This window comes from Muscardinus avellanarius (assembly GCF_963383645.1).
Source record: "Muscardinus avellanarius genome assembly, chromosome: 12".
NCBI classification, from domain to species: domain Eukaryota; kingdom Metazoa; phylum Chordata; class Mammalia; order Rodentia; family Gliridae; genus Muscardinus; species Muscardinus avellanarius.
In genome coordinates this window covers 60,490,097-60,504,306 of record NC_137798.1, presented here as the reverse complement: position 1 = coordinate 60,504,306, position 14,210 = coordinate 60,490,097, and the positions used below count along the sequence as shown (strand labels likewise).

At 41.3% G+C, this 14,210-nt stretch overlaps 1 pseudogene across 1 annotated transcript in view; it reads left to right on the top strand.

The window, feature by feature from the left end:
• Positions 1-14,210, top strand: part of LOC308271023 — a 33,000-nt pseudogene that overhangs the window by 4,100 nt on the left and 14,690 nt on the right. The window contains exon 3 of the transcript in view: positions 11,650-12,092. The product of the transcript in view is annotated as an uncharacterized misc_RNA (transcript). The remainder of the gene's footprint in view (positions 1-11,649; positions 12,093-14,210) is intronic.

Sequence of the window (14,210 nt, the reverse complement as noted above, 5' to 3'; positions counted from 1 at the left end):
TGCTCAGCTAAAATTTTTAAAAGTATAAAAAGAAAAAAGGCTGGAGATGTAGCTCAGTAGTAGAGCATTTGTCTCCCATATATGAGCTCCTGTGTTCAATCCTCAGTTCAGTTCCTCAAAAAGAAAAAGTAGATATACTCATTTTCTGTCAAAATGCATTACAGACTTTCCTAAATGCAATCCGATTTAAGAACAACAGCAGAGAGAAAGAAAGAAAGAAAGAAAGAAAGAAAGAAGAAACAGTTTCTTATCTGCTGCTAGAGCCCCTTGTGTCTGGAATGTGGTATCTTGACATGTGGTGTCTGGGAAGTATGGCTGTCTGAACCTTGGGACCACAGGAGGATGGGAAAGCAGAAGGATGGAAGTTACTTGCATCTTGATGACATCGTTGAACTCCTGAGTTACATTTCTTGACAGGTCTTGTCATTGAGATAGTAAATTCTATTACTATTCAAGCCATTTATACAGCTTTAAAAAAAAAATATATATATATATATATATATATATATATATATATATATATATATAGCTGAGAACATCCTAACTGGTATATATATATATATATATATATATATATATATATATATATTTTTTTTTTTTTTTTTTTTTTTTTTTTTTTTTTGTGGTACTGGGGTTCCTGGAAGCCCTTCTACCTCCGGGCTACACTCCCATGGGCTACACTCCCAGACCTATTTTTTAAATTTGGAAACAGGGTCTCTTAAGCCAGCGAGGCTGGCTCGGAACCAGTACGATCCTCCTGTCTCTGCCTCCCAAGCGCGGGGATTACAAGCGTGCGCCACCACGCCCGGCTAACTGGTATATATTTTATATTTTTATTTTGTTTGATATGTTGATTAGAAAATAAAATGTGAGGGAAAAAGGCATTGGCCTGCTCCTTTGAGAGTAAGCTCTATGGTTGGCTAATAATAGAATAAATTTACTTTCCTGTTGCTTCCAGAACAATTTTGAATTAATGATAATAAAAACTGATAAAATCAGTGGAAGGAAAAGTTGCTATTAATGTGTAAGTCTATGCTTTCTAAATAAATGAGCAAGAACTGATGTGACATTTTGTAATCTTTGAGAAAATGGCATTTCCAAATCATTGAAGTTTAATTTGGGGGAACCTGTGGCATTAGCACGAGATTAGCCAGCTTGCCCCTACTCCTCTTTAAGCTTAGCACACCTAATTCACAGGCAACAGCTATAGCAAGGAAGGAGCTTCCTGGTTAAAATAAACTAGTTACATCAGCTTGCTAAAATGGTCCAGGGAATAGATTTTGCTCAGAAATGAGTTCTTTGAAAAAGACAACAACTTAGTATGCAATTTTAAGGTTTGCTGACATTTCCTTACCAGGCATAATGAAGATTTTAATGCCAAGTCTTGCTTTGAAATACCAAAGACACACACTTTCCAAAAAGCACAGAGCTCACATGTCAGCATTCCCTTACCAAAAAATTTTAAAACACCCACATTACTGTTAAGTTGGGTCCTGCACTCTTGTGACTTTGTGTCACATGACCTCTGCAGGGCAAGGGAGGGGCTGAAACCCCCGCGAGAATTGGGCATTCCCGCGAGTAAACCCCCATCTCGCGAGATGCATGCCTTTAAAAGGAGAGCCCGCGTCCTCTAGCTTCGGACAGGCGCGCGGGCCCCACAGTGCCTCGCCCTGATCCCCGGGAGAGCCGTGCCATTAAAACTTTACATGCCACGTGTACCGGACCTCTCCCGGGTTTCGGCACCAAATGATAAGTAAAATAAAAAATTAAATGCGAGTAAAATAAAAATAAGTGAGTACGGCGGAGTGTGAAAAACACGAGAGAGGTCCGGTACACGTGGCATGTAAAGTTTTAATGGCACGGCTCTCCCGGGGATCAGGGCGAGGCACCGTGGGGCCCGCGCGCCTGTCCGAAGCTTGAGGACGCGGGCTCTCCTTTTAAAGGCATGCATCTCGCGAGATGAGGGTTTACTCGCGGGAATGCCCAATTCTCGCGGGGGTTTCAGCCCCTCCCTTGCCCTGCAGAGGTCATGTGACACAAAGTCACATGAGTGCAGGACCCAACTTAACAATTACTTTGTCATTTAGCATTAGTCCAGAATTAGGATTGCCTTCAAATATATTTCTTGGAATCATGGTATTAGCTTCTTTTGAATGCACACTGTATAGGACCTATCATACCACCACATTATCGTTTCCTGTCACTCTAATAGAATCCCATTCATCCTTTCATCATGTGTGTGTATGTGTGTACGTGCACATGCACACGCATGTGCTTTTGCACACACTAAATTGCTGAGTTCCATGTATTTTCGTGTGCCTTCAGCAAGGCACAACCTGACAGTAATTCATATGTATATTATTGAAATAATCTTGTATTGTCCTTTCTCTGGATGCCCCTTCCCCAACAAAAGCAAAGCACACCTTCAAAGTTCCATGATGATGAAATTACAAAATTTCTGAGGGTATAGGTATCTGATTGCTCCCTGCTACGGTTCAGATGTGGTCTGTCCCCCAAAGGTTCATGCACTAGGAGCTAGGTCCTCAGTATAAAATATTAAAATATGGTGGGACCTTTAAAAGATCCTTTAGGAGGCCTTTAAGAGGACAAGTAGGAGGTGACTGAGCCATGGTCTTCCTAATAAACACTAGTCTTTCAGAGCAGATTAGGTTTCACAGGAGTGAATTATCCTGAGAGAGTGGATCTCCTCCCTGGGCTCTCGTTTCCCCTTCTTGCCTGGTAAGTGCTCGTATGATCCCATGCAACGTGATCCTCCATGTTGCCGTTCAGCCACAGGCCCTTGCGAGGTACCGCCGCCATGCTTTCTGAGCCCTCCACCCTCTAGAGACATAAGCCAAATGAATCTCTTTTCATAATGTTCTACCAGCCTCGGGCATTTTGTTATAACAACACAAAACAAACTAAGACACTTCCCCTTGTTCAGCCCTACTCTGGCTTTCTTACCTTGAAGCCAATGTTTTCACACCCAGATTGTTCACTTACCCCCATTGCCCCTCTGGCTCTTGCCATCTGATACTTTACTTTGCTGCACTTTTATTACTTTCTGTGTGTTTCCTTCTCTCTTTCCCCTCTGTCATTATTCTGGCTCCCATATTTTTTTTTTTACTTTCCTTCCAAAACACTTTTATAGTCATCAGTAGTCAAGAAGAAGACTCCCGTTGGCCTGAATGTGGTGTCACTCCAGTCCGTGAACTGAGCACAGACTTGGGTTCTCTCACCCCTCAGTTTATTCTGCCCTCCCTGCTAGATGGGGGCGAATTCTGCCTGGCTGCATGCATTTTCTTTTTTGCATTTTTAGTATTGCCAAAGCTCTCTAGCTCTCGGTCTTCTGAATAAAACTAATGTGTGATTAATTCATGTGGTTACTAGATCCATTCTTAAGATCATTAAATGCCTCTCAAAATGTCCTAAATATGTTGTCACATCTGTGCTATTTGGAGTGTAGGCGTGCTTGAGACTTAATTTTCTGCTTTCAGGAGGACATTGTGCTCTGAAATTAAAAGTCCTGTTGGAACATTGCAAGAAAATAAATGTTTTTCAACCTCCAAAATTATTGGTTAAGCCACAGAGTTTCAAGAAACTCTATAAAATATAAAATAAGTAAAATTGGTATTTATCCCTCTTCTGCTTTTTCCATGTTCTTCACTACTTTGCACCCAGGGTATCAACACCATGTTTATACCTGTATGTTCTCATCCACCTACTGCAACATTGCTGCCCCATGACTTCTCCCAGGACTCTAAACAAATCGGTCATTCCCAAGATCTACGATGTCATGGAATGTTGTTTCCACTTTTGCTACATCATTTAAAATGTGAGCAGAGCCGGGCGTGATGGCACATGCTTGTAATCCCAGCATTTGGAAGGCGGAGATCAGAGGACTGTAGTTCTTTGGAAAGCCTCAGCTACTTAGTGAGGGCTTTTGCAACTCAGTGAGACCCTGTTTCAAAAATAAAAGACTAAAAACTAGGGCTGAGTGTGTAGCTTGGAGATACAATGCCCCGGGGTTCCATCCCCAGTACCACACACACACACACACACACACACACACACACACACACACAAAAAAAAAATGAGCCAAGCGTGGTGGCACATGCTTGTAATCTCAGTAATTGGGAGGCTAAGACAAAAGGACCACAAGTTCGAGACCAGCCTCAGCTACTTAGGCCCTATACAACTTAGTGAGACCTGTTTCAAAATAAAGAATAAAAGATAGTGCTGGGGTTGTAGCTTGGAAGAAGAATACCCCAGTGTTCAATCCTCAGTACCACAAAAAATAAATAAATAATGTGTTTAGCCAGTCACACTGGCTCACACTACCCGGGAATGGTGGTGCATGCCTGTAATCCCAGTATTTGGGAGGCTGAGACAGGAGGATCATAGGTTTGACACCAGCTTCAGCAACTAATGAGTCCTCAGCAATTTAGTGAGACACTGTTTCAAAATAAAAAAACAAAAATGGGGCCAGGCATGGTTGTGCAGGCCTGTAATCCCATTACTTGGGAGGCTGAGACAGGAGGATTGCAGGCTTTAGCCAGTCTTGGCAACTTAATGAGACCCTCAGCAACACAATGAGACCCTGTTTTAACAAAATTTTTAAAAAGGCTGGGTATGTAGCTTGGAGGTAGAATGCCCCTGGGTTCAATCTTCGGTACCAAAAATAAAACATGTTCACATGATTTATCTCTGCATAGAGCTCCCTTCTCCCTCCCTATGTGAGCTCTTTAAGGGCATATGTTACTGATTTGTTGAATCATTGCATGGATGAATGATTGATGAGAACAATTTCATTTACTACATCAAATTTTTCAGAGGTAAATTCTACCTTTTCGTCAAGTGCCACATTTGCTGATTTTGCAAAATGGAGCAAAATTAAAAAGTATGACACTCCTCAAAAGGCCACAGCTCTGGGATCCTTCCCTGGTTAACTAGTCTTCCTTAGCAACCTACTGCTGGAGCGAATCTTGATGGCCTTTCCAAAAGCTCATCTCCTCTGGTGCCTGTCCATAGGTAAAGTGACTTATACCCTCTCTCTAGAGAGTCTGATGCTATGTGTTAACATAGTAGACCTCATGATCACAGGTGAGACAATGATTTGTGCCTTGTTGTCAAAGATAAATTATGTGAATCTTTTCTTAAAATGAGTAAGTTATATTCTCATAAGTTTGTTGCACGCATTGTTTTCATATTTGCTTCAAAATCCCGAGTTCCCATTCATTTAGGCACCCGCCGAACATGGTGCTTTTAAATTGACCTCCTGACTGAGCGCCCCTCCTCCTTCCTCCTCTTCCTCACAGAACTGTCAGTCAAACTGATTAAGAGTAGAACTCATGCTGGGCGCTATGGCACACACTTGTAATCCCACCATTTGGGAGGCTGAGACTGGAGGATTGTGGTTCGCAGATAGCCTCAGCTACTTAGGCCCTCTGTGACTTAGTTAGTGAGACCTTGTTTCAAAAAAGAATGAAAACAATAGGGCAGGGGGTGTAACTTGAGGTCGAATGCCCCTGGGTTCCATCCCCAGACCCACAATAAAAAAAAAAAAAGAGAACTCACAAATAACTAATTTTTTTTTTTGTAATAAGCTGTTCACACTTGAGAAATTTTAAACTATTTTCTCTATTATTTGCCCCCAAGTGGGGAAAAAAGGGGGAGATCTGAACGAATGGGTAGCCGACTACATGGGCATGTGCTCACAAAAGAGGGAGAACCTGCAGCGAAGATGAATGCTCAGACCTGCATGTATCTACATGGTTGGTTCTTGGGAATATTTGATAAAAGTAATAAAAGCAAATTGCAGAATGATGCACATTGTGTCCTATCATTTATACTGTGTGTGTGTGTGTGTGTGTGTGTGTGTGTGTGTGTGTGTGTTACTAGGGAGTGAATCCAGGGCATTCTATTTCTGAGCTACATCCTGAGCCTTATTTATTTATTCTTACTTATTTATTTATTTATTTGTGGTACTGGGGATGGAACCCAGGGGCATTTGACCTCCCAGCTATACCCCCTGCCCCATTTTATATTCTTTATTATGGAACCATGTCCCACTGAGTTGCAGAGGGCCTCACTAAGTAGCTGAGGCTGTCCACGAACCACGATCCTCCTGTCTCAGCCTCCCGAATGCTGGGATTACAAGCGTGAGCCACCATGCCTGGCTTATTTATTTATTTATTTATTTATTTATTTATTTATTTATTGTGGTACTGGGGATGGAGCCCAGGGTGTTCTACCTCTGAAGTACACTTCCAGTCTTTTTTATTTTTTATTTTGAAACAAGGCCTCACTAAGTTGCAGAAAGCCTCACTAAACAGCTAAGGCTGTGAACCTATGATCCTCCTGTCCCAGCTTCTCAGGTACTGGGACTACAGGCGTTCACTACCACACTGAATTTGTACTTATCTTAAAAACACAACAATGCTAGGCCATGCTTATGGACAATGGTAATTGCAATGAAAGTATAAAGATATGGCTGAGAAAGGTCTAAAACAATTTCAGAATAAGTTATCTCTGGGAACAAAAGGAGGGGGAAGAACTAGAACAGAACATAATTGTATCTGTAAAACTTGAAGAAAAAAATACTTGAATCAAACGTGGTTGGTTAACTGATGGCATGTTTCTTTTTCTTTTTTTTCTTTTTTTTTGGTGGTACTGGGGGTGGAACCCAGAGGCTTTCTACCTCCGGGCTATACTCCCAGACCGTTTTTATGTTTTATTTGGAAACAGGTCTCACTAAGTTGCTGAGAGCCTCACTAAGTAGATGAGGCTGGCTTCGAATCTGTGCGATTCTCCTGTCTCAGCCTCCCAAGCGCGGGGATTACAAGCGTGTGTCACCACGCCCGGCTTGTTGGCATGTTTTAAAAATCTAAATGGTAGGAAGAAAAAAATCTAAGTGGTGAATACACAGATATTTGCAAAATCATTCTAAAAATTCTTTGCATCTTAAATATATTTTATAAATTTAACAAAGTTTTCATTTGCAAAGTTTAGGAAATACTGTAAAGAATGTCCTTGAGGAAAAAAACAATTAACTTATTGATTACTTCTTGTTAATATTGACATGAAGCAAAAAAAAACTTTTTTCCTCTTATTCTAACACATTTGTGAAACAAAAAATATTGCTATATACAACATAATTCTTTGTTATGTGGAGAGAAGCTAAGATTTCTCTCTTGACTTACCCTGGCATTACTGCTCTATGTTTCCACTGAAAAGACAATAACAAATTCCAGGCATTTATAAGCCACCTGGAATTTGAACTCTAGGGGCAAATGCTTCTGTAATGCCATGAAGAACAAACACAGAGCCGGCAGTGAGAGAACTGTAAAGTTTTCTTTCCTTCCTTCCTCTCTTCCTTCTTTCCTTCCTTCACTTCCTCCCACCCTTCCTTCCTCCCTCCCTCCCTTCCTTCTTTCCTTCCTTTCTCCCTTCCTTCCTTCTTTCCTCCCTTCCCCTCCCTTCCTTCCTTCCTCCCTTCCTTCCTTCTTTCCTCCCTTCCCCTCCCTTCCTTCCTCCCTTCTTTCCTCCCTTCCCTTCCCTTCCTTCCTTCCTCCCTTTCTTCCTTCTTTCCTCCCTTCCTTCCTCCCTTCCTTCCTTCTTTCTGCCCTTCCCCTCCCTCCCCCCCTCTCTCCCTCCCTTCCTTCCTTCCTTCCTTCCTTCCTTCCTTCCTTCCTTCCTTCCTTTTTCCTACTGGAATTGAATCCAGGACCCTGCACATGCTAACCGTGTGCTCTACCACTGATCCATACTTCCAGCCCCTCCCCCCAATTTTTCTCACCCCTAAATCATCCTATACATTTTCTTTCTAATTGGCTCCATATCTTCCAGGGTTGTGCACAAATAAAGCACAGAAAAGCACAGCAATATGTTTTTATATAATAGCAAATATTACAAAGCAGTATTAACTCAGCTACAAACCAGGCAAAGAGGAGGAGCTAGGGAGCAAAGGATACCTAAGGAGAACCCCACTCCTTTTTATCCTGGTCTTTATGAAGATGTGGCTAAGGTATCATCCATGTCCTCACCACCAAATGCTCAAATTCCTGACCTCTATGCTTTACACAAAATAAATATAAAAATGTATTGCTAGGGTTAATAAAACTTCAGCAAGTTCTAAACAAAACAAACCCTGCATACATAATCTTCAAAATATTTTATTTTTGCCTAAAATTTTTCAAAGATTTATGAAAAAGAGAAAAGGCATTGTTTACTTAAAAAGAATTAGTGAGTCAGTTGTCATGCTACACCTTTCTAACCCCAGTACTTGGGAGGCTGAGAAAGAGAATCATAGGTTTGGAGCCAGCCTCAGCAATTTATTGAGGCTCCCAGCCACCGAGCAAGACCCTGTTTTCAAACAAAAAATAAAATAGGGCTGGGGGTGCAGCTTGGAGGTAAAGTGTCCCTGGGTTCAATCCTCACCACCAAAATAAAATAAAAGATAAAATGAATTAGTGCCTGAGGCCTATGTCTCTGGCAGCTCCCAACACTAAGATGTTGTTCTGTGCCAGGAACAGTGGCACAAGCCTGAAATCCCAGCTACTCAGGAAGCCAAGGAAGGAGGATCACAGGTTCAAGGCCAGCCTGGGCAACTCAGCTAGACTTTGTCTCAAAATTAAAGATAAAACAGGCTGTGGCTGTAGCTCAGTGATAGAGTGTCCTTGAATTTAATCACCAGAACCAAAGTGGGGGAAATAGAGAAGCCATTCTGCAACACTATTAGATACCTGATGGGAAGGGCAGTTAGTAACTCAAAGTATACTAAGGAAAAATTTTGGGCTGAAAAAATCCTGGGCTCTGCACAAAGCTTTCTACAGTTCCATCACATGTCTCAGAAAAGAGAGGATCCAGGAGAGGAGAACTCAGGACTCAATAAAGTGGATTTGGTTTTAAGTAAATGGTAAGGTGATATCTAAAGGTCTCTTCCACAATATCAAAGGCTGGTAGAGTCTGGCATGATGGCTCACACTTGCAATCCCAGTATTTGGAAGACTGAGAGAGGATTGCAGCTTTGCAGCCAGTCCCAGAAACTTAGCAAGGCCCTCAGCAACTTAGTGAGACGCTATTTCAAAATAAAATAGGGCTGGGGGTGTGGCTTAGAGATAGAATTCCCTGGGTTTGGTCTCCCTAGTAACACACACACACACACACACACACACACACACACACACACACACGGTGACTGGTTGAAAGGCAGTGGTTCTTGACCCTGGCTGCACATTGATATCACCCAGGGAGCTGTTGAAAAGTAAGGTGTTCCAGGTATAGTGGCGCATGTAATACTTAGGAGACTGAGACAGGAGGATCATAGGTTCTAGGCCAGCCTCTGCAACTTAACAAGACCCTCAGTAACCTAGAAAGACCCTATTTCAAAATGGAAACTAAGAACCGGGCAGTGGCTCACACTTGTAATCCCAGTGTTTGGGAGGCCGAGACAGGAGGATTGTGGTTCGCAGACAGCCTCAGCTACTTAGGCCCTTTGCAACTCAGTGAGACCCTGTTTCAAAAAAAGAATAAAAAAATAGAAGTGGGGGTGTACCTCAGAGGTAGAATGCCCCCTGGGTTTCATCCCCAGTACTGCAAAAAAATATATACATACATATATACATACATACATACATACATACATACATACATATGGCCTGGGGATGTAGTTCAGAAATAGAATGCCTTTGTGTTCTACCCCCAGTATCAAATAAATAATAAAAATAATAAAAAATTCATACACGTTACCTCTGAACTATGCCTTAGCCCTACTTTATTTTCCATTTTGAAACAAGTTCTTGCAGGATTGCAGCCATGCACCAACCACTACAACTGTCCACCTGAGAACAACTAAAACGGAATTTCTGGGAGAAGGAGCCCAGGCATCTGTGTGTCTGATGAACAATATGGAATTACTGCCAGCTGAGTGCAATAGCACATGCTTGTGATCCCAGTACTTGGGAGGCTGAGACCGGAGGATAGAAGGTCCAAGGTCAGCCTCAGCAATTTAGCAGGACCTTCAACAACTTGAGACCTTATTTCAAAATTTTAAATAATAATAATTTATTATTATTATTATTATTATTATTATTATGCTGATAATGATGGTCAGAAGTGTGGCATAGCTCAGTTAATGATCCTGGTTTCAAATCTCAGTACTGAAAAAAAAATACTGCCATAAGGAAGAAGTGTACTGATAAAATGGTTCTTTAGAGCAGGGGTGGCTCTGCAGGGAAGCTCTGATTTAGATAGCATTGCCTATTTCTGGTGCAAATACTCTCACCATGGTCAATTTATTTCAAGCTATAATGTGAAGACACTTAAACTGGAGTTGGGAAGGGATGTGCATAATCAGCTCCCATCAGCTCCTAAATGCTAGCTCCAGAACATCACATTAGAAGCTTTTCATGAGGAAGTTTAGTAAGGTATCATGTCCTTGGGCTTTCCTGCCCCTCTGTAACATTTTGCCCTGATGGGAGGATGAAGGAATGACCACCTGGACCAGCAGCTCCCAGTTCAAGTAGAAAGTACAACCAAAAGGTGATCCAGACTCTGTCAGTGTGAGCATCACTAGGACGAGATTTCCCCATTCCCTTCGAGGGTCTGCATGAAGATGGAGATGGCCTGATTGAGGGATTCTTTTTCTGGGACCCCAGCCCTGTGGGGACAGCATATGGTCCATACAGGACACTGGGCCCTGGATCTCTATGACATATTAGAGCTGGCTATTCTTTCTTCCTTTGGGCTCTTCTCATCCAGAGGGTTCCTTTGTAATTCCTCTCTGGCCTCTGCCAAATAGTTCATTTGAAATGTCAGGGGCTTTGTATCCCTTTCCAAACACATATATGTATGCATTTTCTCTTCTTAACTCATCCAGGTTTCTCTCAGCCAACAGAGCTCTCAAATGATTACCATGAGTCTTTCTTTTATGGGTAATAAACTCACTTTGATAATAGCCAGCAGTTCTTTTGCATTTTTCTAAAAGAATTTTGTTTTGATTTTATAGGAACTCAGTTTTCCACATGCACGACTGATCTTTACATCTGCTCTGGAAAGATTCCATTCTATATTTATAGGACAAACTACCTCTAAATTGTTTTTTTAGTGAAAATTCATTTCTTTTCCTTGATGCAATTCTAAAAGAACTTGAAGTTTCTGCTAGAGCTCTGGCTTTTCCATTCCTGATTTTGTTTGTTTGTTTGTTTGTTTGTGGTGGCACGGGAGATTGAACCCAGGGACATTCTACCTCCGAGCTATATACCTGCATCCTGATATTATTTCTTATTTGGAAACAGGGTCTCACTAAGTTGCGGAAGGCCTTTTTATGTTTCCGAGGATGGCTTCGAACATGTGGTCCTCCTATCTCAGCCTCTCAATTGCAAGCATTACAAGCATGCACCACCATGTGGTCCCCGCCAGTTAGTTTGTTTGTTTCTAACTGTATTGACACTCTCACTTATTCAGAGACTTTCTAAAGGATCATTAAGCATAACAATTAATTTACCTTCATCACTTAATTCACTATACATTTTGTTTCTTCAAGAGGCTTTACATAAGTAACTCGGCCTTATTAATCCATGTCTTAATGCCCCTTTGGTGTAGCCACGTTCCTACCATGTATGTTTTCTTCTCCAGAAAATCACCTAGTCTCGAGATACTGAGACGTCATTGTATGCATTTTTTGTGCAAACTTGCTGAGAAAAGCACAAGAGAAGCACCCAGATGCTTCTGTCAGCTTCTCAGACTTTCCTAAGAAGTGCTCAGAGACATGGAAGACCATGTCTGCTAAAAAGAAAGGAAAATCTGAAGACATGCACCCAAGAAGCCTCCATCGGCCTTCTTCTTGTTCTGTTTGGAGTATCACCCCCAAGTCAAAGGAGAACATCCTGGCCTGTCTATTCCTGATGTTGCAAAGAACCTGGGAGAGATAGGAATGACATTGTTGCAGATGACAAGCAGCCTTATGAGAAGAAAGCTGCTAAGCTGAAGGCAAAATACGAAAAGGATATTGTTGCCTACTGAGCTAAAGGGAAACCTGATGCAGCAAAACAGGGAGTTGTCAAGGCTGAAAAGAGCAAGAAAAAGAAGGAGGAGGGGGGAGCTGAGGAAGAAGGAGAAGGAGAAGAAGAAATTGGCTCTAGTACAGTGTCTTTTTCTTGTCTATAAAGCATTTAACTTTTAAAGAAAAAATTGAAATATAAGGCTCTTTTAGATTTGTTTTTAAACTGTATAGTATCTTTTTTTTGAATAGTTAACACATTACCAAATGTCTTTATTTATTTTTATTTATTTTTATTTTTATTTTTGGCACTGGGGATGGAACCCAGGGGCATTCTACCTCTGAGCTACACTCCCAGCTCTGTTTTTTATTCTTTACTTTGAAACAGGGTCTCACTGTATTGCAAAGGGCCTCACTAAGTAGGAGCTGAGGCTGTCTGCAAACCATAATCCTCCTGTCTCAGCTTCTCAAATGCTGGAATTACAAGCAGGTGCCACCATGCCCGGCGCAAATGTGTCTCTGTATAGCCCTGTCCTGTTGATATTTTCTTTTTTATTTTTTTGAAGATTTAAAGAAGTTTATTAAAAGATAGAAATACAGAAAATAGAAATACAGCCCCATGCCAAAATGGCATGAGGGGGTGACTCGAAATGAATACACCCCTGTTGATATTTTCAATAGCCACTAACCTTGCCTGGTACAGCATTGAGGTTGAAAACTGGCATGGAAATTTAAAGCAGGTTCTTGCTGCACAGCACAATTAGTTATATATGGGGATGGTAGTTGTTTCATCTTCAGTTGTCTATGATGCAGCTTATACAAAATAATTGTTGTTCTGTTAGCTGAAAACCACTATGTCATTACAAAAAAAAGTTGAAACTTTTTTGGTTAACATTCTGGATGCTTCTAAGTAAATACAATTTTTATTAGTAACAAAAAAGGACTTGTTTCATCTGTACCTTAGTTTTCTAATCTTTCCTTTCTGCTGGATAAGTTCAGTCACTCTTCATTCCATTCTCCAACTTCTTGTGAGGACAGCTTTATGCTTTCTTGAGAAATCAGAATTTTCATCCAAAGCCTCTTTGAGTGCTTCTAAAGTTGTTTTCATTCTTAACATATATTTTGAAGTATCTATAACCTGTTTTGGTTGTAGAAACTTGAAATTTTATGTATTTTGATGCATCTTACTTTTTTTTTTTTTAATTTTTGGTGGTACTAGGGATGGAACTCTTCTACCTCCGGGCTACACTCCCAGACCACGATCCTCCTGTCTCCGCCTCCCAAGCACAGGGTTTACAAGCATGCGCCACCACGCCTGGCAATGCATCTTTTTTTTTTTTTTTTTAATGGTACTAAAGATTAAACCCCAGAGTCATTCTACCTCCAAGCTATACCCCGAACCCCATTTTATATTTCATTTAGAAACAGTGTCATATTAAATTCCTGAAGTTGGCCTGAAACCTGTCTGTCTGTCTGTCTGTTTCTCTCGGAGGTTAGAACCCAGAGCCTACATCATGGTAGACCATCAATCTACCACTGGTAGCCCTTCCTTTTAATTTTTTTTTTTATTTTGCCCCTGGGTCTGGCTAAATTGCCCAGACTGGCCCCCAAACTTGCAATCCGCTTGCCTCAACCTCCCAAGTAACTAGGATTATAGGTATGCACCGCTATACCTATCAAAACTGAACCTTTTTTATATTGTTAATCTTTTGCTCAATCTGTTTTATTTTTTAGTTTTTGGTATTGAAGATTGAACCCAGGGGTGTTCTACATCCAAGCTATATCCCAAGACGTTTTTATTTTTTATTTTGAAACAGGGTCTCATGAGTCGGGCATGGTGGCGCACGCTTGTAATTCCAGCATTTAGGAGGCTGAGACAGGAGGATCGTGGTTCACGGACAGACTCAGCTACTTAGTGAGGCCCTCTGCAACTCAGTGAGACCCGGTTTCAAAATAAAGAATAAAAAATAGGGCAGGGGCTATAGCTCGGAGGTAGAATGCCCCTGGGTTCCATCCCCAGACCCTAAGAAAGAAAGAAAGAAAGAAAAAAAGGAAGAAAGAAAGAAAGAAAGAAAGAAAGAAAGAAAGAAAGAAAGAAAGAAAGAAAGAGAAAGGAAGGAAGGAAGGAAGGAAGGAAGGAAGGAAGGAAGGAAGGAAGGAAGGAAGGAAGGAACAGGGTCTCATGAAATTGCTGGAAAAGGAAAAACTA